General features: G+C 45.3%; 1 protein-coding gene across 4 annotated transcripts in view; it reads left to right on the top strand.

Annotated features, from left to right (window-relative positions):
- The first annotated feature begins 1,761 nt into the window (after positions 1-1,761).
- Positions 1,762-24,601, top strand: part of GNB1L (G protein subunit beta 1 like) — a 90,041-nt gene continuing 67,201 nt past the window's right edge. For 2 of the 4 annotated variants that reach the window (XM_081842843.1, XM_081842839.1), the window contains exons 1-2: positions 1,762-1,870; positions 4,263-4,342. The gene's annotated coding sequence lies outside the window, so the exon portion shown is untranslated. Of the gene's footprint in view, positions 1,871-2,663; positions 2,761-4,262; positions 4,343-24,601 lie in introns of those variants that run through there. The other 2 variants (XM_081842840.1, XM_081842841.1) reach the window with 2 other exon arrangements.

The raw sequence follows: 24,601 nt of genomic DNA, 5'->3' as shown, positions 1-24,601 counted from the left end.
ATAATTTATCTTAATATAATGTAACTTTACCTTTCCTCCTTTCATCCATTAACAGTCTATTTTTACTTAACCCTTTATAATATTTCTGCTAAAGCCACATAACTTCATTCCAGCCTCCTTCTAACATTCCTTAATTTTACAATGTTTCTGTAAATAAACTTTAAATTTCTTCCAATCTTCTTCCACCGACTCTTCTCCCTGGTCTCGGATTCTGCCAGTCATTTCCGCCAGTTCCATGTAGTCCATCACCTTCATCTGCGATTCTTCCCGGGTGGGTAGATCTTGTGTCTTCCAGTACTTTGCAATAAGTATTCTTGCTGCTGTTGTGGCATACATAAAGAAAGTTCTATCCTTCTTTGACACCAATTGGCCGACCATGCGGAGGAGAGTACCGTGCCACTTTAAACAGTCACGGCTTCCCCCAAAGAATCCTGGGAAGTGGTTTGTTAAAAGTGGTTAGGAGACCCCTTTTCCCCCCTCTCGGAGTTTTTTAAGGGGCATTGTTGGAAATTAAATGGGCTCCCAAGCACCACTGCCTGGTGAACCCACAGCCTGGGGGGGGGGCAGGCCTTCAGTAGCCAAGGGTTCTGTAGACATTTTTGTCTTGAGGTCAGACACCCGGAGCTCCTTGGAGGAAAGGTGGAATGGAAAATCAATCAATCAATCATGCACCCTTTTCTATGGCCTTTGATCTGATCCAACAGGGCTCTTCTCAGATTTAACTATGGTCCATCCCCTAATGACATTATTCATTAGATCCACTGAAGTCAATGGATGTGACTTAAGTCTTAATGTCAATGAATCTATGCAGGACTTAGCTGGATACAACCCCATGATTCCAGTCCTCGTAGTTTTTGCCGAAAGGGCTGATTCACATAGGAAGCTCTCTACTACAGAGTCAGACCAGTGGTCTCTATCTAGCTGAGAAATGTACTGCAAACTGGCAGCGACGCTCTGGGTTTGAGACTTAAAGAGTTTCACTGGAAGAATGAACAGTGAGCCTTTTTGCGTGCAATGTAGGAGCTGTACTTTTTAGCGTGACCAGATGCAAAAAAGTGCAAAGGCTACTGGACCTTTAACAGTTGTGCAGAACAGTGCGGAGAAGAGGGAGATTCTACAGGTGCAGGCAGCTTGTCCTCCAATCTACACCTGGGGATTGATTGATTGATTGATTGATCGAACACAACTATTAAAAGTTACAGATAGGTAGCCGTGTTGGTCTGCCATAGTCAAAACAAAATAAAAAAATTCCTTCCAGTAGCACCTTAAAGACCAACTAAGTTAGTTCTTGGTATGAGCTTTCGTGTGCATGCACACTTCTTCAGCACACTTCTTCGTGTGCATGCACACTTCTTCCATCTGAAGAAGTGTGCATGCACACGAAAGCTCATACCAAGAACTAACTTAGTTGGTCTTTAAGGTGCTACTGGAAGGAATTTTTTTTATTTTGTTTTAACTATTAAAAGCGCAGCGAGTGTGTCCCCCTTTTCCTTTTGCAACCGGCCAACTCCACCTACCGCTAAATGCCATAGCTGCCAATTAAATACCCCCCCTCCCACGCGCACCCCTTTGCTAGCGCCCCCCTTAACACCTGCCCGCCCGCCCTCCCTCCAAAACTCCAGATTTGCAACATTCCTCAACGTTCCACCGCGCCGAGCTGCAGCCCAGCCGAGGAATCGAGCCCGCGCATGCGCCGCGGAGCAGGGAAAGCCTTGCCACAGAGGCAGTCGAGCCGCCCCGGAGTCCCTGTCACGTGACGGTGTTGTCGGCGCGCTCTTTCTCTGTGCTCCATGCGTAGCCTTGCGTCCTGCGCGTTGTGCAGCCGGGCAGGCATCGCCTGCAGATCGCCGATCGATCGTCTTCCTCATGGGTGAGGAATGTAATGTAGATAGTTAGCGAGTGAGGGGGGATATTTGTGGGGAGGGGCGAATGGGGGCTCTTGTGCTTCAGTTAATGGGGGGGGGGAGAGGCCTATTGGAGAGGAGGCCATTCTCCTACCCAGTAAGGCCTTCTTTGGATTCCCCCCATGCTCCGTAGTTATGGTTTTACAGCTGCAGAGCAGGTTGAAATTCAACAGGTCCAGCCTTGCCTGTGGTGAGGGGGGTGGGCTTTGACGCCTCCAATAATGCGACACTCTTTAGATACTCCTCCCCCTCTGGCAGGCCTAAGTTAGCAGCTGTGAGGCAGGCAGGAACCCAACAGGTCAAGCCTTTAACCTTACCTGGTGAGGCATGCTTTGGGTTGCATGGTGGTCCTCTCCTCAGCCCATCCACCCCCACTTGGCGTGGCCTTTTTTAAAAATAATAATAATTGTTATTAATTTTCCATTTAAACATATATAATCACATTGTTATTATCCACTTCTTTGGCTCTTTAGAGCCTGTCGACTTCCTTCCCTCCCACCTCTTGGCTTTCAAAACTAACCTTTATATCACAGCATTCTATATATTTCCGAATTCTAATATAACTCATTACTAAATACCTCAAAATTTAAATAAATATAGAAAGGTAAAAACAACAACAACTTCTCATTACAGGTCTTCAGATAACCCTCCTAGTGTTGTTATTTGCTTACAACGATCTTTCAAATGTTGTATAAATTTACTCCGGTCTTTTTGGAATATTTGATCGTGCTGCTTTCGGATTTTTCCCGTCAGCTTCGCCACTTCCACAAAGTCCATCGTTTTCATCTGCCACTCTTCTTCCGTTGGTACTTTGGCGTGGCCTTCAACAGCTGGAATGCAGGGAGAAATTCAACAGGTGCAACTTCCTATAGAAAGGTTGCAGTATTATAGGGTGGAAGGGGGTTTGACGCAGGGAATTCAACAGGTGTTGCCTTGCCTGCAGCGACAAGAGCTATTTTATTTGATAAGGGGAGTTCTTCGGATTCCTGCTGGCAGAGCTGAGTCTCTTGCAGCTGTGGAACAGGAATCCAACAGGTGTAGTCGTCCCAGTGTGGTGTAGTGGTTAAGAGCGGTAGTCTCGTAATCTGGTGAACCTGGTTCGCGTCTCTGCTCCTCCACATGCAGCTGCTGGGTGACCTTGGGCCAGTCACACTTCTCTGAAGTCTCTCAGCCCCACTCACCTCACAGAGTGTTTGTTGTGGGGGAGGAAGGGAAAGGAGAATGTTAGCCGCTTTGAGACTCCTTAAAGGGAGTGAAAGGCGGGATATCAAATCCAAACTCTTCTTCTTCTTCTTCTTTGTAGAGCTGGCATCTTTACTGTATATGGCACAGCGCTCTTTGGGCTGCATGTTGCCTCCTCCCCACCCGCCCAGTGATGCATAATGTGAATACTAGGGCAGGGAATGGAATGGAATAGAAAAGGAAATAAAAGCAGCTAAGCAACTCATAACATAAGCAAAAACACATAACACAACACACCATCAAACAAACAGGACAGCTAAAAACAACAGAGCGGCTTGAACAATGATCAGCTTACAAAACTTAAAATGCCTGCGCAGATAAATATGTCTTAGCCTGGCATTGGAAAACTAACAATGGTGGCGCCAGGCATACCTGAAATGGGAGGGGTGTTCAACAGATGGGACACCACAGTGGCTTTAACAAGAGGTTAAAAACCCAACAGGAATTACTTCCCTTCTAGATATTCTGGGTGAGGGCTTTCCAGCATAAAATGAGAAGGATTCCTCCATCTAAGTAAAATAACATTAATACAGTGATAAAGAAGCTTAAACCCAATAGTGAACTGGTGGTAACCTTCTGCACATTGATGCTTGTGACTCTCATGCTTTCACAGTGTCAGACAAAAGCCTTTTCATTTTCCCAGGCTTTTAAAATGTTAGATCATTTGTTGCATTGACCAGGTTTATTATTTTTCTATTATTTGTTTTATTGCTGTCTTGTGTGTGTGTGTGTGTGTAAAAACTAAGCTTATATGGTGGGTGGGGAATAATTTTCTTAAATAACCAAATAAAGATACACCCTTTGAAGGTGAAGCTGTGTTTCTAACAGGAGTAAGCAAGGCAGGAATCCAAAAGGTGTGGTCTTTCCTTGTGAATATAGGATTTGTTGCTGAACCTGTCCCTCCTCCCTAGCATTTCCCCCTTGCCTTACCAACTGAACGCTGGGCAAAAATCCGAACAGGTGTCATCTTCTTCATTGGCATACAGTGAATTTCTGCCTGTCCTTTGATGCCAGTTAAGAAACAGGAGCACTTGCAGAAAGTGAATCTGGCGATCAGGAGTGATAGAGATGATAGTGAATGGTTCAGTAGCTAATAGATAATTTTCCTTCTTTTAGACAATGCATGTTTTTTCAAGTGTGTGTGAGAGAAGGGAGGTTGCCTCTTCAAGGATTAGTGCCTGCCAACTACAGTTTCTGTAAGTATTTGGGCTTAAAATAATGAACCTTTTTGCAATTTTTGAAATATCTGCTCGTCCACAAGAACACAAGAGCCTGTTGATACTGGCGGAGGAAGAGGTGTGCGGGGGGAGTGCATTGCCCCTGGGATGCACACCAGCCCTGCCCCTGCCTGCTCTCCGCTCCCCCCCCCCCCCCCCAGTGCCAGAGCATGAAACTCCGCCACTGCCTGTTGAATGAGGCCAGGGGCCCATATAGTTCACCATCCTGTTCTCACAGTGGCCAAGTAGATCCTTCTGGGAAATTCTCAACTGGACCCAGGCACAAGAGCCTCTCCCCTCTGTAGTTTCCAGCAATAGGTATTCAGAACAATTACAGTAGTACCTCAGGTTACAGACGCTTCAGGTTACAGACTCCACTAACCCAGAAATAGTACCTCGGGTTAAGAACTTTGCTTCAGGATGAGAACAGAAATCGCAGCCCAGCAGCAGCGGGAGGCCCCATTAGCTAAACTGGTGCTTCAGGTTAAGAACAGTTTCAGGTTAAGAACGGACCTCCAGAACGAATTAAGTACTTAACCCGAGGTACCACTGTACTGCCTCCAACCGTGGAGGCAGAGCATAGCCAATATTAGCCTTGTCCCTCATGAATTTGTCTATTCTTCTGTTAAAGTCATTAAGCTGGTGGTCTTGTTTTAGGCCATTAAGAGATGGGTTGATTCAAAATACAGTGGTGCCCCGCAAGACGAGCACCTCGCAAGACGGAAAATCCGCTAGACGAAAGGGTTTTCCGTTTTGGAGGCGCTTCGCAAAACGAATTTCCCTATGGGCTTGCTTCGCAAGACGAAATGTCTTGCGAGTTCCTGCGCGTTTCCCTCCCCTTTCCCCCCCTTTTCCTAAGCCGCTAAGCCGCTTATCAGTTGATCCGCTAAAAGCCGCTAAACCGCTAATAGCGCTAATCCACTAAGCTGTCAATGGGCTTGCTTCGCAAGACGAAAAAACCGCTATACGAAGAGCCTCACGGAACGGATTAATTTCGTCTTGCGAGGCACCACTGTATTGTTTATTTATAAAAAATTGTTTATAGATTGCTGTTTAATAAACTATGTGAAAGCAGTGTACGGCAAAAATACGTAAGACCATACAATGAAAACTACATAAGAAAGTTAAAAACAGGCATCAATTAACCATTCTGGGAATATGTATTTTTAATTTCTTGCATAGGCCTGGCAGGATGGAAATGTTTTCAGCAGGTGTAGAAACAGAAGGTGCCGTACCACCCTTCATCAATATGATCAAGGATCAATAAAAATATATTTAAAATTTTATTAAAATATTTTTAAAAAACCCAATGAAACAGAGAATTGAAATAGTAAAAATTATGTCAAATTCCATTTATAGCAGCCGCTTAAATTATAACCTTAAGCTCGGTATTAATAACCAACAATAAGTGCATGAGCAAATAAGTCTTGCTTGGGGACAAGTGAGGGGCCACCACTAAAAAGGCCTGTCCTTGTGTCTCAACCATATGCAGCTACATCAGAGGGGGATACACAGAGAAGGGGTTCAGATGAATGCAGGTTCTGTGTACTCTCTGATGTGCTACATGCACTTCCCTGCCTGGTCATGTAAAGATGATTTCTTACTTGCTCCAGGCGAGTGGTTGTTTTCAAGCTTACAAGTAGGGATGCAATAATATTTCTGTAGTTTTACCTGTTCATCAATTCTTGTAGCAGGCTTAGGGGGGGGAAATGCAAATTGCCCATGACCTGGAGCATTTCCTTTTTAGGTCAATCAGTTTGCTGATTTTTTTGCCTCGTTTACCTGAGCTTATAATATTGCTTGGCGCACCTCACTTTAGGCAGCGAGCCAAGATAATAAGCGCATCCAAATGTGTAATTTTGCACAAAGCATCCTCCGGTGCCTTTGGGTCCTTTGCAAATAAGCAGGAACAATTTTTAAGGGATGTTTGGACTTGCTGGAGACCAGCAAGGTAACTTAAATCAGGAGCAGTACATCAGAAGTACACCAGAATAGGTGTGCACACATGTGATCAGTAGTGGCTGGGGCCCATTTGGACAGGCAGGGAACCCAGACAGTAGGTGGAGCCAGAGGCAATGGCAGGCTGAGCCAACGAATTCTACTTTCATCGCCACCCTCTTCCCTCCTGGGTTCTAGAAGGGCAACACTGAGACTCAGGAGGTGAAAGCTGTCAAGGCAGGGCCACCCCAAAGACCTTTTTGCAAATAAGAAGGCGGACCAGCCTCCACTTGGGTGCAATGATGAGTTTCGTTTCAGGCAGCATTCTTGTCCCAGTTCGGAAGTATCTTTTTTTTAATTATAATTTTTTATTGTTAAAATAATTCAACATTAATACACATACAAACATACAAACATACATTTCATTCAACATACCTACATACATACAACATACCTACACTCAATCCCACAGATAATTCCCATCACCATCCACCCCCCCTCACCCTTTGTGTTAGACTTCCAATCTACTCAATTGCAATTTCTTTCTACTTCTATTACATTCTTTCACACACCTTTAACCTAATTTCATATTTCTTTTTCTATTACACATTGTTATCCATCTCATTTAGTATTCTAATATTTGAAACGAAACTTGTTTATTCTAATAGGAGTTCTGATTTTTCGATATAGTTTTGCAAGTATCTTTTAAACAGTTCGGAATTATCATCTTAAGAGCACTCCAAACCCCTGTGCAGAAGGTCAGGGGAAGAACGGAAAAAACCCCTCCTCTTTTGCTATGCCAGTTTTCAGGTTGAAACACCCTTTTCAGGGATTTGTGCTATCGCCATCGACAATGCAGCTGGCTTCTGGCCGGGTGCATTGATCAACTCCCTCACTGGTTGAGGCAGCACAGTGCAGAGGGACCCCTCCATCTCAACTAAACATCCTCCAGCCTGCCTTAGGCTACGGTCCTAAACACATGTGCTAGGAAGATCCTCTGAACTCTGTATTTCTATGCAAGCATGCATGGGATACAGCTACTAATGTCATTTATTTCACAGTAGGAGAGTTTGGGCAATTGTATCTTGACTGGTTTGTTCACTTGCACTGCGAAGGGAGGAACAAAGAGTTTACTTGGGCAGGCAAAAGGCTCATTCATATTTCTGCTTATTAAGCCGAGATAAGGATCACTCGGATGTGGTTAACAGGTTACACTGATGCAGGCATTTTGTGCTAAGGGAAAAAAACCAGTGTTTTGGAGGGTAGTAGTGTAAGCAGGTACAGGGTTTTTTTGGGGGGGAGGGGGGTTAGCAGAGCCCAATTGTATGTCCATTTTAGTTGGAGGTTAAGTCCCACTGGGTTCAATGAGGCCTCATCCTCCGTAAAATGTACCACTGCACTTGCACTGTGCAAATATCCTATGCATGTTTTTAAATGTTTTGCTCAATACAGTTTACTCCGTAGTCAATGTACTTGGGTTTTAGTTTAAATATCTTTGATCAATAGGGTCAAAAGCCTATGAAATGCTGATGGATATGCAAACCAATTTTATTCCTGATTAAAACAGCTGGTTTGGACTATTGCAAATGCAATTTTTGTAGACGTCTTGAACTGGCATCATCAGGGCTCCAGAGGGCAACATAGAATCATAGAATCATAGAGTTGGAAGAGACCACAAGGGCCATCGAGTCCAACCCCCTGCCAAGCAGGAAACACCATCAGAGCACTCCTGACATATGGTTGTCAAGTCTCTGCTTAAAGACCTCCAAAGAAGGAGACTCCACCACACTCCTTGGCAGCAAATTCCACTGTCGAACAGCTCTTACTGTCAGGAAGTTCTTCCTAATGTTTAACATGCTCTGCTAGCAGCTGGTGCTTGGGATCTTTGTACCATGAGATCATATCAAAACACCTCCCAGATATTTAATCTCAGTGACCTGTAAATGCCCAAACAAGTGACCCACACCTTATAATTTTGTGCAGTTTGAATTTGATGGTCTCTCTCTCTCTCATTTATGACTCTTGAATGCTAACTGCCAACCCTGTGGCTCAAGACCTTGCTGAAAAGGGTGGAGTTAAAGAGCAGTATTACCATCCAGGCAAGAAAAGCCCTTCTAAATTCCATTGATCTCAATGGGAGGATTAAATATGGGCTTAGATTGCTCCGTTTGAGATTGGTGGAACTTGAAAGGCTTGGTTCTCAGTATGTGTTTTCATGGTGAAATGGTCAAATCACCGCTTAGAGAGTATTGTAGTTTAGGAGGAGATGAGAACTAGAGTATAGCTGTTGTAGTAAGCAATTAATTTATTGGTGATTTAGAGAACAACCTTCAGATTATGTTTTTGAACCTAAGAAGAGCCTGCTGGATCAGACCAATGGTCCATGTAGTCCAGTGGTCAGCAACCTAAGGCCCATGGGTCGGAAGCGGCCCATGAGGGTTTCTTAACCGGCCCATGAGCCGCCCCTGAATCTAGCCGCCCGCTTGGCGAGTCCCCATGCGCTGTGCTAAACTGGCGCAGCACAGCATGGGGACTCTCTTCTGCGGCTCCAGAAATTGCTTCAGCGCATGCCCAGATGCTGGAAATCGCGTCTGCGGCTCTGGAAATCACTTCTGTGCATGCCCAGACACGGGAAATCACTTCTGTGCAGGCGTGATTTTTGGCATCTGGGCATGCGCAGAAGCGATTTCTGGCGCCGCAGACATAACCAGACGCGATTTCCAGCATCACACTGTGCCGGTCTGGCCCACGGAGGATCTCCATGGGAGTGATCTGGCCCATGCATGGTAAGCCTTGCTGACCCCAATGTAGTCTAAGATTCTGTTCCCAGATGCCCGTGGGAAGCCTGCAAGCCGGACATGCATGCAGCAGCACTCTGCCCACCTGTTATTCCCGGGAACTGACATTCAGAGTCGTGCTGCCTCTGACAGTCCAGGTGGGACATTGCTTCCCATTGACAGGAGACCACCTGCTGCTGGTTTGAGCTGCTGAGAACTATAGGCCAAAACATCTGAAAGGCACCAGATTGTGGGATCTAACTCTGAGTAGACTTGTCTAGGATAGTGCTGTAAACACTGCAGCCTGCCTTTGTGATTTGGTGCCCAAAAATTTGTAGGCTGGCCATACATAGCTCACAAACCTTACCAATTACTTATGAGCTTTGGATAATCTCTCTCTCTCTTTTGTATCTTTTAATATTTGGGGTTAAGCAATGGAAACAGTAGTTGAATGGGGTGCTGATCATACAGAAAGACTCTGTTTATTATCTAGGAACATACCGTACTTTTCCATGTATAAGACTATGTTTTTTCCTTTAAAAATCATGCCAAAAAGTGGGGCTCTCCTTGATTGCTTGCTGCCACGGCTGTCAGCGGCTATTGTGCGTCTTATTGGTTGCTGCGTCAATGGGTGGTGTTGACTGGCTGATGCTCTGGCAGTTGGGTGGGCGATTTTGGCAGCTTCTGCTGGCGATGGGGACAGATGGGAGGCAGATTTTGCGACACGGGCAGGCGAGCGATTTTTGGCAATCCCCCCTGAAAAAAGCTCAACAACTCTGTGCCATCTCCCCCCATTTTCTTAATTTTGAGTCCCCCAAAATAGGGGGGGTGTCCTATACATGGGGGTGTCTTATAGCCAGAAAAGTACGGTATATACTGAGTCAGATTGCTGCTTCGTTTTGCTTAGTATTGCCTACCTAAATTAACTAGGATTTTCGGCAGGGGTTGCTTCCAGCCTTACCTGAAGATGCCAGGGTCTGAACCTGGGATCTTTTGCATGTAAGGCAGAGGCTCTCCCACCGAACTTTGGCCCCTTCCCTACAAAGTCTATAAAGTTATTGTACTCCACACACTCATGCTTAGCATATGAGGGCATTTGTCTGAACACAGCTTCTTTATTTATTTAAATGTAACGGCATTATTCGGTCACTGTAATATTTTCTTCATAACCTTAAATCATTGTCCCTCGCATGTTGTTAAGGTTCCTAGCCAGACGTTTTCCTGTTCTTTCTGTATAAACCATGAGTTGCAGACACTATTGTATTGCGTATTCTCGTGTCTTTTTATAGAATTTCTTTTTTGTCCCTCAGGGTGAAGATTTTCCATAAGCTTATCCATAAAAAACACACATAGATCTGTTTCATTGGCAGCCTAAAAACTGTGAACCAGTCAGCTGTAACGAGTTGGCTTTTGTCAAGAAAAAACAACTAATTCTCAGGATTCCCTTTTCCAAGATAGATGAATGTGCTCTGCCCCTATTGGAGCAGGAGTAAGTTCTGAGCGGTGAAAAAGTCATCACTCAAACTTTCCCCCTTTCTCTCTTTTTTGCTTATACAGTTGTGCCTCGCAAGACGAAATTAATCAGTTCCGTGAGTCTCTTCGTCTAGCGATTTTTTCATCTTGCGAAGCAAGACCATTGACAGCTTAGCGGATTAGCGCTATTAGCGGATTAGCGCTATTAGCGGCTTAGCAGCTTTTAGCGGCTTAGCGGATCAGCTGATAAGCGGCTTAGCGGCTTGAAAAAGGGGGGGGGGAGGAAAAAAAATCCGCAGGAACTCGCAAGACATTTTCGTCTTGCGAAGCAAGCCCATAGGGAAATTCGTTTTGCGAAGCGCCTCCAAAACGGAAAACCCTTTCATCTAGCGGGTTTTCCGTCTTGCGAGGCGTTCGTCTTGCGGGGCACCACTGTATATATATAAAAGTCACCATCATGTGGAAATTTGCATAAATGTCCAATCTAGCCCAAGTGTTTTTTGTTTTTTTGGTGTGTGTATAGGATCTGAAAAGGAAGGAATATTACTTTGATCCAACACACCCAGATGGATGGATTTACTGCTTCTTTAATATTAAAAGTTGACGTATGAAAAAAAATGAGGTTGGCAGGATGAGTCGAGGGTTTCGAATTAACACAGGCTCAACATCCATTGTTTAAACTCCTGAGCCGTTTCAAAATTATGAGCCTCTCTGGAGTAGTTAAAGTGATCCCCCTAAAAATGAGAATAAAATGAACCTATGAAAACACTTTTTAGCTCTCGATCTTCCTGAGACTTGAGGACAAATTTCTCTCCCAGGAACTTTGTTTAAACATGGACAAAAGTGGGTTCTGTGGACTTTGGTTTGGCCGTACACAGTGGCTGCATTTTGATGGGTCTTACGCTGGCTCTGTTAGTATTGATGTTGCGGAGGTAGTTGGGGAATGTTCTTCGGGGGCAGAAGGGTTGGCGCACCCATAGCTCCCCCATAGGTGTTAGAGGGAAGCACCCAGCTCAGTTGGAGAGCACAGATAGTGGGACCAGAGGCAAAAGTGGATGGAGCAACATGTGCAATTCTTAGCTGCTGTATTTCAGATAGAAAAAAATTGCCAGATGTTTATATGACATTGTCTCCTCCATCTCATCCAGGCAAGCAAGAGATGTTATCACAGTTCAAGGACACGCTCAAGCCTGGCAAAAGCACTTAAGGCAAACTTCCTCAACCTCAGCCCTCCAGATGTTTTTGGCCTACAACTCCCATGATCCCTAGCTAGCAGGACCAGTGGTCAGGGATGATGGGAATTGTAGTCTCAAAAACATCAGGAGGGCCGAGGTTGAGGAAACCTGACTACTGGTGGACCTAGGACTACTGGTGGACCTGGGACTGGGCATAAAGAGCTCTGGATGAATCACATGATGATGTTTGAATGGGTGGTGTTTATGAGCTGTCAGTCATTCCCTGTCTCCTCCAGAAGGGTGAATTACCCAGCCTCTGCTGGCACCTTTCCAGACATACGGCCCCACCAAAGTCAGGCAGCCCCAACCTGACTGCCTTCTTTCTTAGAGCTAGTCCAGAAGGTGGCATTTGGCTGTCAACTTACTGCTGCTTAGTCTCAGTGTTAAATAACTCAGCAGGGAGGAAGATGGCGACAGAACTAGAATTGACTCTGCCTCTCATTTGTTATGGCTGCCCCTGTTGTTGGCCTTATACCCAACCAGTCCCAATGAACGCCAACAACCATGAGTCTCAGGTTTACTGTCCCAGGCCAAATGTTTTCTGCGAGGATTGAGCACCCTCCCTGTTGCATCTTGTTCGGTACTTCAAGAGAAAGTAAAAATTAGGCAAGACTTTCCAAACCCACACAGCTGCAGCAGTTTCCCCAGGGAAGCCGTCTGTTCTGCAAGGCTGATGGTAGAAAGAGTAACCAGAGTATTAAGTGGAAGGCTAAACTTTGGCTCTGTGTTGATTAGAAAGAAAATCCTGGTTGTAAAAATAAATGAGTTTGATGCATTATTTTCCTAAATATTCTTTTCCCCAACCTGGGCCATAAATCTATTTTATGGTTCGCATGAGAGAGGGTGGAGAAACTCCTTTTTTATGTAATCTTCCCAGAAACCGAAAGGCACATGAGTTGGAATGCTCATCCAAAAATGCACAGCCAGATTAGGCTTTTCATTATTTTCCTTAGCCCAACAATATTTCACTTCATTTAGCCACTGGCTGACAAAGCTTGAGCTTGCTCCATGTTTTTCTGTATCACAGTTGGGGGACCCATAAGCCTTCCAGATGTTGTCGGCCTCCATCTCCCATCAGCCGTGGGCCTCCAAATGCAGTTGGACTTCATCTGTTCCGGTCATCATGGTTGGGGATGTGGGGAGTTTCAGTCCCGCAACATCTGGAGATGTTCTCCATCCTTGGTCTTCCATTGATTCTCAGCTAGTGGGTCACAAGCTACACTGGGGTTGCATGCTGACTTAAGGTGACTGACCAGTGGAACTCGCTCCCACAGGAAACAGTAATGCCCACCAGCCTGGGTGACTTTAAAAGAGGATTAGACGAATTCATGGAGGAAAAGGCTTTCAATGGCTACTAGCCATGATGGAGGCAACATTATGTCTGAATACCAGTTGCTGGAAACTGCAGTCAGGGGGAGTGCTCGTGTGTCCACGTCCTGCTTGTGGGTTTTTCATAGGTATCTGGTTGGCCTCTGTGAAAACAGGATGCTGGACTAGATGAGCCATTGGTCTGATCAAGTGGGGTCTTCTTACATTATGTAACCTTAGATATTTTCTTTCTTAAATAATTTTTGATGATGAGGAGGAGACAATAAGAGGTGGTAAAGGTAAAGGGAACCCTGACCATTAGGTTCAGTCGTGACCGACTCTGGGGTTGTGGCGCTCATCTCGCTTTATTGGCCGAGGGAGCTGGCATTCAGCTTCCAGGTCATGTGGCCAGCATGACGAAGCCGCTTCTGACGGACCAGAGCAGCGCACGGAAACGCCGTTTACCTTCCCGCTGGAGCGGTACCTATTTATCTACTTGCACTTTGAAGTGCTTTCGAACTGCTAGGTTGGCAGGAGCAGGGACCAAGCAATGGAAGCTCACCCCGTTGCAGGGATTCGAACCGCCGACCTTCTGATCGGCAAGTCCTAGGTTCTGCGGTTTAACCCACAGCGCCACCCGCGTCCCATAGTAAGGGATGGGCATCCCATGATGAAGATGGACCCCTGGTCTTAGAAAGTCAAAAGCTTTTCATCCAAACTTGTTGCTTTCGGAGTCTGAAGTCACTGCTGGATGGAAACACGAGGGCTTTCCTAATCGCTCTTTGAATGTGTGCATTCATTAATACAAGTGTTTTCTTGTCCTAATGAATCATCCTGACGCTGTGTGTTGTGATGGATTGTCTTGGGATAATTCGCCTACTTCTTAATATTATAGGTGTTTAGTTATACTTTGGACCCAAGTGACTGCCAGTTTTCACACCTGGGTGAGGGTGTTGCCAGCTGAGCAGTTCATCCTTGTCATGCCGTTAATTATCCTTGGAGAAGCTCAGGAGCAGGGGTCAGCAAACTTTTTCAGCAGGGGTCAATCCACTGTCCCTCAGACCTTGTGGTGGGCCGGACTATATTTTTTTTTTGGGGGGGGGTGGACAAATTCCTATGCCCCACACATAACCCAGAGATGCATTTTACTCATGTAAAAACACGCTGATTCCCAGACTGTCAGTGGGCCGGATTTAGAAGGCGATTGGGACGGATCCTGGTCTTATTTTGCCTACCCATGCTCAGGAGTGTGTTTCTCCCCTCACCCTTTTCACTTTTTGTGGGACAACCTTTGAGAAGCCAGGCCCATAGCTCTTTCTCAGGTGTCTCTGTTTGCTTTATCAGACGTTCAGAAATCAGAAACCCAACCATAGAATTGACACTGCCAGCTTAAGTTGACTGAGCATAGAGGCAACGAGGCCTAAAAAGACTTCTGATATGACCGGTGATTGGAACAACTTTTGTAGCTATCTGAAGTAACTGAGTAGTTTCAGCTACATATGTCACCTTGAGCACATTGGTGGCAGGCTGGCTTAAACAAATGAATAAAGCACATGTTATGAGGCAAACACAGGGTTCCTGCCAAGGCCGGGCCAAGATATTTTGCTGTCTGAGGCAGAAGGACAAGTGTCACAACTCCCCGCAAAAGTACATAGTAAGTCCCCAAGTTTTGGCACCTGAGGCTACCCACCCTTATCCTCAGAAGTAAAAATATAGTGGTAATAAATTTGCCCTTTCATGATGCCAAAAACCAGTTGCCCAAGGCGGCCTCCTGACTCTGTCTAATAGTTGGGCCGGCTCAGGCCAAGGCATTTAAAAGTGATAATTGGTAGGGAGGTTAGAGGATATTTAGTCTTCTCCCCCCCACCCCTAGTCACCAGGTCTCTCCTACAGATTTGCTCTCCCGTCCCTGCCCATTTTAGCCCATTCTTCCTGTGGCGGCTTGGCAATCAGAAGTAAGCCCAGTTGAAGGAAAGTGTGTTTGAGGCTGGAGCATATGTGCAGATGTGGTTGATGTGGTGGTGCGGGGGAGGGTTAAGCTCCGCCCACCCATCAGTTCTCACTGAAATGCCCCGCCCCCACGTGGGCGTTCCCTTGGCAAGTTCAGGTTTGGGAATGCAAGCCGTTCCGCCTGAAGAGCTTAAGCCAAAGGCTCATTACATGCATATTTCCTGAGATCATCCTTTCAGATACTTGAAGCAATTTATTTTTATGAGTCAAGAGACGTGATGGTGAGGGATCCGGTCTCTGCGTAGGACAAACCTTCCAACATCTTGAATGCCTTCCGAACAACTTCAGATGGATGTATTTCAGAATCCGTTTTGTTTTTTTAAAAAATGTATATGATACCCATCAGGTAGTACAGTTAGTGGAAATCAAAAGCAATGGACCAATAACAAAACAGGGTTGTAAGGTGATGATATGTTTGCCATCTCCAAATATCTGATGGGCTGTCACATGGAAGGTGGGAAAAACTTGGGTATTTTTGTTGCTTCAGAGCAGGGGTCAGCACACTTTTTCAGCAGGGGGCCGGTCCACTGTCCCTCAGACCTTGTGGGGGGGGCCAGACTATATTTTGGAGGGGGGAAGGGAGAACGAATTCCTGCGCCGCACAAATAACCCAGAGATGCATTTTAAATAAAAGCACACGTTCTACTCATGTAAAAACACGCTGATTCCCGCACCATCCACGGGCCGTATTTAGAAGGCAATTGGTCTGGATCCGGCCCCCAGGCCTTAGTTTGTGCCTACCCATGCTTCAGAGGATAGGAACTATAACAATGGATTCTTATTACAAGAAAGGAGATTCCGACTTAACATTAGGAAGACAATACTGACAGTGAGAGCTGTTTGACAGTGAGGTGGTTTTACCTTGGAAGGTGGTGGACTTACCTTCCTGGAGGTTTTTAAACAGAGGTTGGAAGGCCATCTGCCAGGGATTCTTAAGCTGTGATTCCTGCATACCAGGTGGTTGGACTAGGCTTCCAACCCTTCAGTTACATGAGTCTTTAAATATAGTTATTATATATACTGCTAGAAAACAGAGGTAGATGTCAGGGTGGAGAAACATCTCCTGCCAGCAAGGTAAAGCATGTAACGGATCGATAAATCATCAATCAACACCCAAGCATCCATCCTGCCTGTGGAATTGAATGAAGCGAGGAAGAATGGAAAACTTGGGCAGAATGCAAATGTGGACATACACGAGCATTTGAAATCTTGTTTCTCCCAACTAGTTTTTGGTGCTGTTCCACAGCGGGTGGAGGCGGAATTAATTGTTCTTTAATTGCAGTGGGGTGATAGGGCTTGGCTTCTTACGCACACCCTGCCATGCTTATCCCGCGGCTAACCTCTCTGAAGATTGAAGATAAGCTTCCGAGTTTGTTCCTAAGAATGGGTGAGACTGTCACATATGCAAGGCTTGTGCCACAAAGCAGTCAATCTGGACTAGTTGGATTTGGCCCTGCTCTGCTGCCTCCGGTGGAGCTAAGTCCAGGGTCTAATGTGTCCTAGTTTAGTATTCAAATCCATCTTTGTTCCATCCTGGCACTCAACCCTTGATGGCACAGGAACATAGGACATTACCATTTCCCAGGTCAGATGGGCCATCTAGCCCAGCAGAGTTGACCCTGGATGGCAGGGTTTCTGGCAGAAGCCTTTTCTATTTCCTGCTACTGGGTCCTCTTTCTTTTTTTTTTCAACTGTAGAAGACTGTGATGAACCTGGGACTTTCTTCCTGCTTCTCGCCACATAGAGCCAAGATCTGTTGGCTCCTAGCAATCTTCTCCTTTTTGTTTTCATTTAAGAAGTGTTGGATAGGATGAAAGCATTCTCTGCAAATCCAAGCGAATCCCTTAGACACATTTTATTTTCTCATGGCCATATAACAAGCTTCCCAGGATAGCAAATCATTTTGTTTTAAGTGAGCAAAATAATCCTTTTTTGAAAGAGAGAGGGAGAGAGGGAATCCAGGAATTGGCATGTATATGGAACATCCAGGTTGACTGTTCATCCGAGATTAAAAGGAAACGGCTGGAGTTGTTATCTCAGAAGGCTTTCATTCATCCTTCTAATTGTCTTCCTCCTTGGCATATGACACCTCCTTCGCTCTTGCGCTTGGCAGTGAGTTCATGGATTTGGACTCTAAAACCTCAAAATGTCTGGGGCATTGTGGAAAAAGTGGCCTACCTCGGACCGATTTGTGTTTTTCTTTTCTACGTGTTCTGTTCTCTTTTCGTTTTTTATAAAGTTGACATTGGAGAAGCCTCTTTTCTCAATTTAACAATTAAAGGACTTGGTTGTTTCCTCTTCCATTCATGGAAGAAAAGCTTTTTATAGCAAGTTTTTCCATTTGCGATCGCACTTCCTTGCGAGACCTCCATCCTCCCCAAACAAAACGATCGGAAACTTTCTCTCGCATTCCTAAATGTTGGGTCTGCTCATAAAAATGACTCCCTTTCCAGCTTGGAGACTTATCTTCTGGTGTGTTACTTGTTGCTTATTTCCCTGTATCTGATTTTTTTTCTTCAATGCAGAGGTTTAATGAGTTTACAGATTGGAATGGGTAGACTTGTACAAACCCATGCTCGGTTGATCTTCTGAATATCCAAGATTTATTAGCGGGGTGGGTGGGGGTGAAAATTAATTGGTTTGCCTTTCAAAAAAAATGTATTTGTCTTACATAACCCCATTAAATTTACTGTAATTAGTAATTATTAAAATTAGTTGATAGGTTAATTAGGATTCTCCCTGTAGGGATGAACAGCTAGGCACATTGCCTTGATACCCATGAGTGAGTTCAGTTAAAAGGCAGCACTTAAATCACATAATTTGTAGGCTCTTCTCCCATCTGTGAACCAGGGAAGTGCCAGATGCCACAAGGCAGGCATAGGCAAACTCAGCCCTCCAGATGTTCTTGGACTCCAGCTCCCATCAGCCTCAGCCAACATTGCCAACCGTCAGGGATGATGGGTGCTGTAGTCCAGGAACATTTGGAGCAGGGTCTCCAGCTGGTTTTTGGACTGCAGTGCCCATCATCCTGAGCTAGCAGGATCAGTGGTCAGGGATGATGGGAACTGTAGTCCAAAAACAGCTGGAGACCCCAGTTTGGGAAACCCTGATCTAGAGGACAACAGGTTGTATGAGTGAGAAGTCAGGGCATGGCTCTATACATGTAGCAGAATGAGGTGTGGCATGCATTGCACCATGGCAAGTGAGAGACCTTGAGGACTTCCTGATCCCTGATGTCCCTGCCCGATCCCTGATAAATAAGAGCAAAGCATTTTTCCACTTGCATAATGGAGATGTTTTCTGCTGAGGCTCCATAAAACCGCTGTTGGGAAGGTTATTTAGGTAGCGTCCTTAATTGCAAGTAGCAAAACTGCGATGGAAACTTTGAATCTATCATTAAGAGTTTAATGACGCTTCCTCAAGCTCCAGATCCAGGAGATCAAATGTTTACATCTTCATCTGTCAACCAGCTGCATGGCGAGTTATTGCAGCATGTTTCTTAAGTGTCACTTTCTATTAAGTAACGTTTCAGTTTGGTTCACCAGTTGTTTGTAGCTCTGGCGTAGTTATGTGATGGGTGTGGAACCTTTAACACAGCCTAGGTTGAAATTCTGTGTTTCTGCATAGCGGGGTGTTGGCAGGATTTCTGGCAGAGGGAGCTAGCCGTCTAATCTGTGCTGCAGTGCCCCCTCCCAGGGTGGCCAGAAGTGGTACTGCGGCTCATCTCTCTTGACTCGCCTCCCCTTGTTTTTCCCTGATCATCAGCTGCCAGCCTGCCTTTGCACTAGGGTGGCCACTAAACGCATCGGCCCCCGAAAGAGGAGAAAAGCAGGTGCAGATTTGCATATGCTAATTTTTATATGCAGGTGCAAGCTAAGAAGCTTCAGAAGAGGACTGAGAAGTTAAAGAAATCTCACCATAATGGGAAAAGATAGTGACTGGGTGAGCCACATGCTTGCTTAGTCTGTTGCTCACTGTTGATGAAAAACTTTATTTATTAAATTTAGATACAGCACATAAAAAGTGCTTTTGAAAGAAAGTGAAGAAAGAAGGGGGGGTTTGATAAAGACCCCTGCTCTCACTTCGTAGAGTTCTTCATCTTTAAGCCGGAGGAGACAACTCTTCATTTCTTGCCTGGCTTTCCAACACGGACATTGCTGCAAGTAACCGAGAAGGGCAGGCTGGGTGAGAGTGTCCGATTGGCTTTGCCACTGCACTAGTGCCATTCTAGCCTCGCCACTGCCTCGCCCCCTCTCTCTTGGTTACCAGCCACAACCTCCATATTAGAAAACCAGCTAAACAACCCCCCCCCCCACCCTGCTGGTCTCTACTAATGACTGAAATTCTGCTTCGACCATGTCACTGTCTCTGATCCTGCTATTTCCTCCATGTTGGGTCTCCACCAGTGCCGGATTTACGTATAAGGTAAACAAGCTATAGCAGGGGTGTCCAACCAGTAGATTGTGATCTACCGGTAGATCCCCGCTGATCCTGGTAGATCGTGGGATCCTTATCGTGAACAAAAAGTTACGGGGGAAAAGCTAAAAAACTGTGCAATTCTCCCCCCAAAAAGCTCAACAACTCTGGGCACTTCCCTCCCCAAAAAAGGTCAAGAACTCTGGGCAATCCACCCACCCCATGCACGCTCCTCCCCCCCCCCCAAATGATAATGGGTAGATCACTGCCAGTTTTTTTTATACTGCGAGTAGATTGCAGTCTCTTGGGAGTTGGACATGCCTCAGCTATAGCCTAGGGTCCCACTCTCTTGGGCCCCCCCAAAAAAATTTCAAGGGGGAAAAAACCTGGATATACATTTCCAAAATATAAGATAAAAATAAAATAAAATAAAACCTACATTCAGCAACAGTGTTTTGTGTTGTGTTGGTTCCTGTGATGTAAGTAATGGGCCCCGTCTGCTAGCCTGCTCCCTAAAATATCACTGGTTTGCTTGTTTCTATATACAGTGGTATCTCTGGATACGAACGGGATCCGTTCCAGAGCCCCGTTCGCATCCTGAAGTAAACGTAAGACGCGTCTGCGCGGGTTGCGTTTCACCGCTTCCATGCGCGTGATGTCATTTTGAGCGTCTGCGCATGCGTGAGTGGCGAAACCCGGAAGTAATGCGCTCCGTTACTACCGGGTCACCGCGGAGCGCAACCCAAAAATATTCACCCCGAAGCTACTTCAGCCTGAGGTATGACTGTATAGGGAGGTTACATTCTGCATGTGCAAATGGCTTTAGATATCCATTAGGTCCATTATAGCATATATTCAACACAGAAAAGCAGAGACAATTTGTTGTTGACAAAGGACAGTTGGACATTTAAGGGCCCCATTGCCATCAGTAGCTTAGGGCCTCATCAAACCTAAATCCGGCCCTGGTCTGCACGGCCATTCCTTTTCCCCCTCCCAGAGTAGCAGCTAAACAAGTGATTGCTAGACTTTTCTTTATGGATTGACTAGTCAAGGCGTGAGCAAGGCACATTTTGTGGTTTCTGCATTTGGACCTTTTTCCACAGCTCTGTGCAGCTGCATACTGCCACATTGCCCCTCTACGCCTTAAAGTCTTGATCCAGGCCAGGGGTCAGCAAACATTTTCAGCAGGGGGCCGGTCCACTGTCCCTCAGACCTTGTGGGGGGCCATACTATATTTTGGGGGAAGGAAATGAACGAATTCCTATGCCCTACAAATAACCCAGAGATGCATTTTAAATAAAAGGACACTTTCTACTCATGTAAAAACATGCGGTCTGGATTCCCAGACCGTCCGCGGGCTGGATTTAGAAGGTGATTGGGCCAGATCCGGCCCTGGGCCTTAGTTTGCCTACCCATGATCTAGGCCAATCACGAATATTTCAGAGAAAATCTTGCTTGCTGACGATCATTACTTTTTAATGAAGTTTAATAGGGCATTTAGAAGGGCCTTTTCAGCAGTGGCGCCCTCCCTGTGGAACGCCCATCAGCTATCAAGGAGATAAAAGAACTACAGACTTTTAGAAAACATCTGAAGGCAGCCCTGTATCGGGAGGTTTTTAATGTTTGACATTTTATTATGTTTTTATATGTGCTGGAAGCTGCTCAGAGTGGCTGGGGAAACCCAGCCACATGGGCGGGGGTATAAATATATTATTATTATTATTATTATTATTATTATTATTATTATTATTATTATTATTTCCTGTTGCTCGGCCCATTGCCTCTTGTAGCAGTTTCAGGAAATGGTGTTTTCACAAACAGAGGGTGGCATAATTGTTGCTTCTTTGTATGCAAAGCAGCTTGCAATTAATGAGCTTGAAGTTGGTTTGCCTGTCGCTGAAATGTTTTTGGTACCACAGCGGCTTAATGAATTACGGGGAATGTTTCATTTTTCTTTTATTGTGCCAAAAAAGCATAACAAATCCAAAAGCCCCAAATGTATCTAGGAGCACTAGCTGCAAACTTTGGGGTGTTTGAGTAGGTGTAATAAGATCACACAGACACATTCCATACCAAGACCCTCCAGGGAATTGCAAATGTAGCAGAACTAGCAAAATACCTTAAAAGTTCAGCCCCCATAAACCAGCCAAGTTCCATAAAGATTATATAACTGTGTGTGTGTGTAATGGTGGCTTCTACAAAGGCAATTAAATGCATAGTTTATAGCTAATGCCCAAAATATCCAATTTACTTTTAAAAAGGAGTCGTGTTGCCAAATCATAAATGCAGACCAATAAGGAAACAGAGCCAAAGCTTGCTTTATCTCTAATCATCGCCCCAAACCCTATAAGACAGAGAGGTCTATAGAAGAAACCTATAGGGCAGGAGTGAGGGAACCTGTGACCCTCCAGATGTTTTGCGGGATAATATTCAGACTGGTGATTGTGAGCGCCCACATGCCCTACAGCAGCCTTCCTCAATGTGGTGCCCTCTAGAGGTTGTTGAATTATAAAACCCATCATCCCTGATCATTGGCCATGCTGTCTGGGACTGATAGGAGTTTGGTACCCTGTCCACAGGGTACCAAATTGGGGGGAAACTGATGTAGAAGAGCACTTTGGACTAGGGCATGGCAGGCTTGGGATCTGCACTCAACCATGAGATGCAATGAGAGCCAGCGTGGTGTAGTGGTTAAGAGCGATAGACTCGTAATCTGGTGAACTGGGTTTGATTCCCCGCTCCTCCAAATGCAGCTGCTGGGTGACCTTGGGCTAGTCACACTTCTCTGAAGTCTCTCAGCCCCACTCACCTCACAGGGTATTTGTGGGGGAGGAAGGGAAAGGAGAATGTTAGCCGCTTTGAGACTCCTTCAGGTAGTGATAAAGCGGGATATCAAATCCAAACTCTTCTGCAACGAGAGTTGCCTTAGGCCAATCACACACAGCCTAACCTGCCTCACAGGGTTGTTGTGAGAATAAAATAGGGTGGTATATATACACTAATATAAGATTCATGAAGGAAGCTTAGGATATACAGTCGTACCTCGGAAGTCGAACAAAATCGGTTCAACTTCCAAAACGTTCAGAAATCAAAGTGCAGCTTCTGATTGGCTGCAGGAAACTCCTGCAGCCAATTGGAAGCTGCAGAAGCCACATTGGATGTTCGGCTTCCAAAAATAGTTTGCAAACCGGAACAGTCACTTCCGGGTTTGCGGCATTCAGGAGCCAAAACGAAGCTGTTCGAGATACCAAGGTACGACTGTAAATGCAGACAATAAATAAATACAGTGGTGCCTCGCAAGATGAAAATAATCCGTTCCACGAGTCTCTTCGTCTAGCGGTTTTTTTGTCTTGCGAAGCATCCCTATTAGCGGCTTAGCGGATTAGCGCTATTAGCGGCTTAGCGGCTTAGAAAAAGGGGGGGGGAGGGAAAAGACTCGCAAGATGTTTTCGTCTTGCGAAGCAAACCCATAGGGAAATTTGTATTGCGAAGCGCCTCGAAAAACGGAAAACCCTTTCGTCTAGTGGGTTTTTCATCTTGCGAGGCATTCGTCTTGCAGGGCACCACTGTATAGGTAAAAATAAGTAAAGGTAAAGGAACCCTGGACGGTTAAAGACGACTATTGGGTTGTGGCACTCATCTTGCTTTCAGGCCGAGGGAACCGGCGTTTGTCCACAGACAGCTTTTCCGGGTCGTGTGGTCAGCAGGACTAAACCGCTTCTGGTGCAATGGAACACTGTGACGGAAACCAGAGCACACAGAAACGCTGTTTCCCTTCCCGCCACAGCGGTACCTGTTTATCTACTTCCACTGGTGTGCTTTCAAACTGCTAGGTTAGCAGGAGCTGGGACAGAGCAATGGGAGCTCATCCTGTCACAGGGATTTGAACCGCCGACCTTCTGATCAGCAAGCCCAAGAGGCTCAGTGGTTTAGACCACAGCACCACCCGCGTCCATAAATTACTTATAAATACATATAGCCTGCACTGTCAGGTTTTCCGTTTCATTCATCAGTCTGGTCAGGTTAAAAGCAAATATTTGCATAATTATTAGTTTTAGGGGATTATCTGCATTTTGCTGGTATAATTATTGAGCATTATTGGGGGGGGGTGGAATCTCTATCATTGTTAAATGCGTTTTTGTTTTTATTATTCATCTTCCCTTCATCCTAAAATCGCAGGGCAGTTACGACCTAAGAACACAATATTAAATTATGTTTCATGTAATTTAATGGGAACATATAGTTTTGGAGCAAGACCAGGTAAATGAGCATAGGGTTGCAGCCTCAGTTCTCATTGAAAAATCAGTGAGGCTTAGTTTTTTTGCACTGATTTGATATGGCAAGAAAGCATAAGTAACTTAGACTGCGTTCAGTCTATTCATGGGGTGGGGTGGGGGAGCAGTTTGCAAGCATAAACTCCATACCTTGATGTGGGGAGAAAACTTCCCTAACCTCACTCAGAAAGAATGTATTACAAGAACTAATGTGCTTGGCACAAAGTACAACCATAAGCCCTGTACACGAAGAATTTACATGTCCATAAGATTTTGCAATAGAGCTCCAGTTATTCAGTATATAATTATTTATCTCAAGACTTTTTAAATATTTGAGAGCACTAAAAAATAAGCATTTTTTCAAAAGGCCTCTCCTGCAAAGCACATGAATAACACATAGTTCCAGTTCTGCAGTAGCAGGAGTCCATTTATGCACTGTTTTACCTACGAGGAAATAGCTGTTATGTAGAAAAATTCACAGGTCATAATGTAAGAAGGGTGGTCTTATTCTGTGAACGAGCTTTGAGCTCATCCTCTCTGCCCTCTCCTCTCTTCCTCTGTTGCAGCTTCGCAGAGGAGATTGAAGGCTTTTGCTTCTGTTTTAAACCAACTGTAGTTTGGCGTGATGTCTGAACCCAGACAAGCCATGGGTCAGTCTTTGTTAAGATTTACTGTAACAAACCAACTTCAAACCTGAGTTAGTTAGGCTGGCTTGTTTCAGTAAAATTATACAGTCGTACCTTGGTTTTCAAACAGCTTAGTTCTCAACCGTTTTGGCTCCCGAACGCCGCAAACCGGAAGTGACTG

The sequence above is a fragment of the Podarcis erhardii genome (genome assembly GCF_964252035.2).
Source record: "Podarcis erhardii genome assembly, chromosome: 15".
NCBI lineage: Eukaryota > Metazoa > Chordata > Lepidosauria > Squamata > Lacertidae > Podarcis > Podarcis erhardii.
Note: the sequence above shows the minus strand (reverse complement) of the source record. Positions and strands in the feature narration are given on the sequence as shown.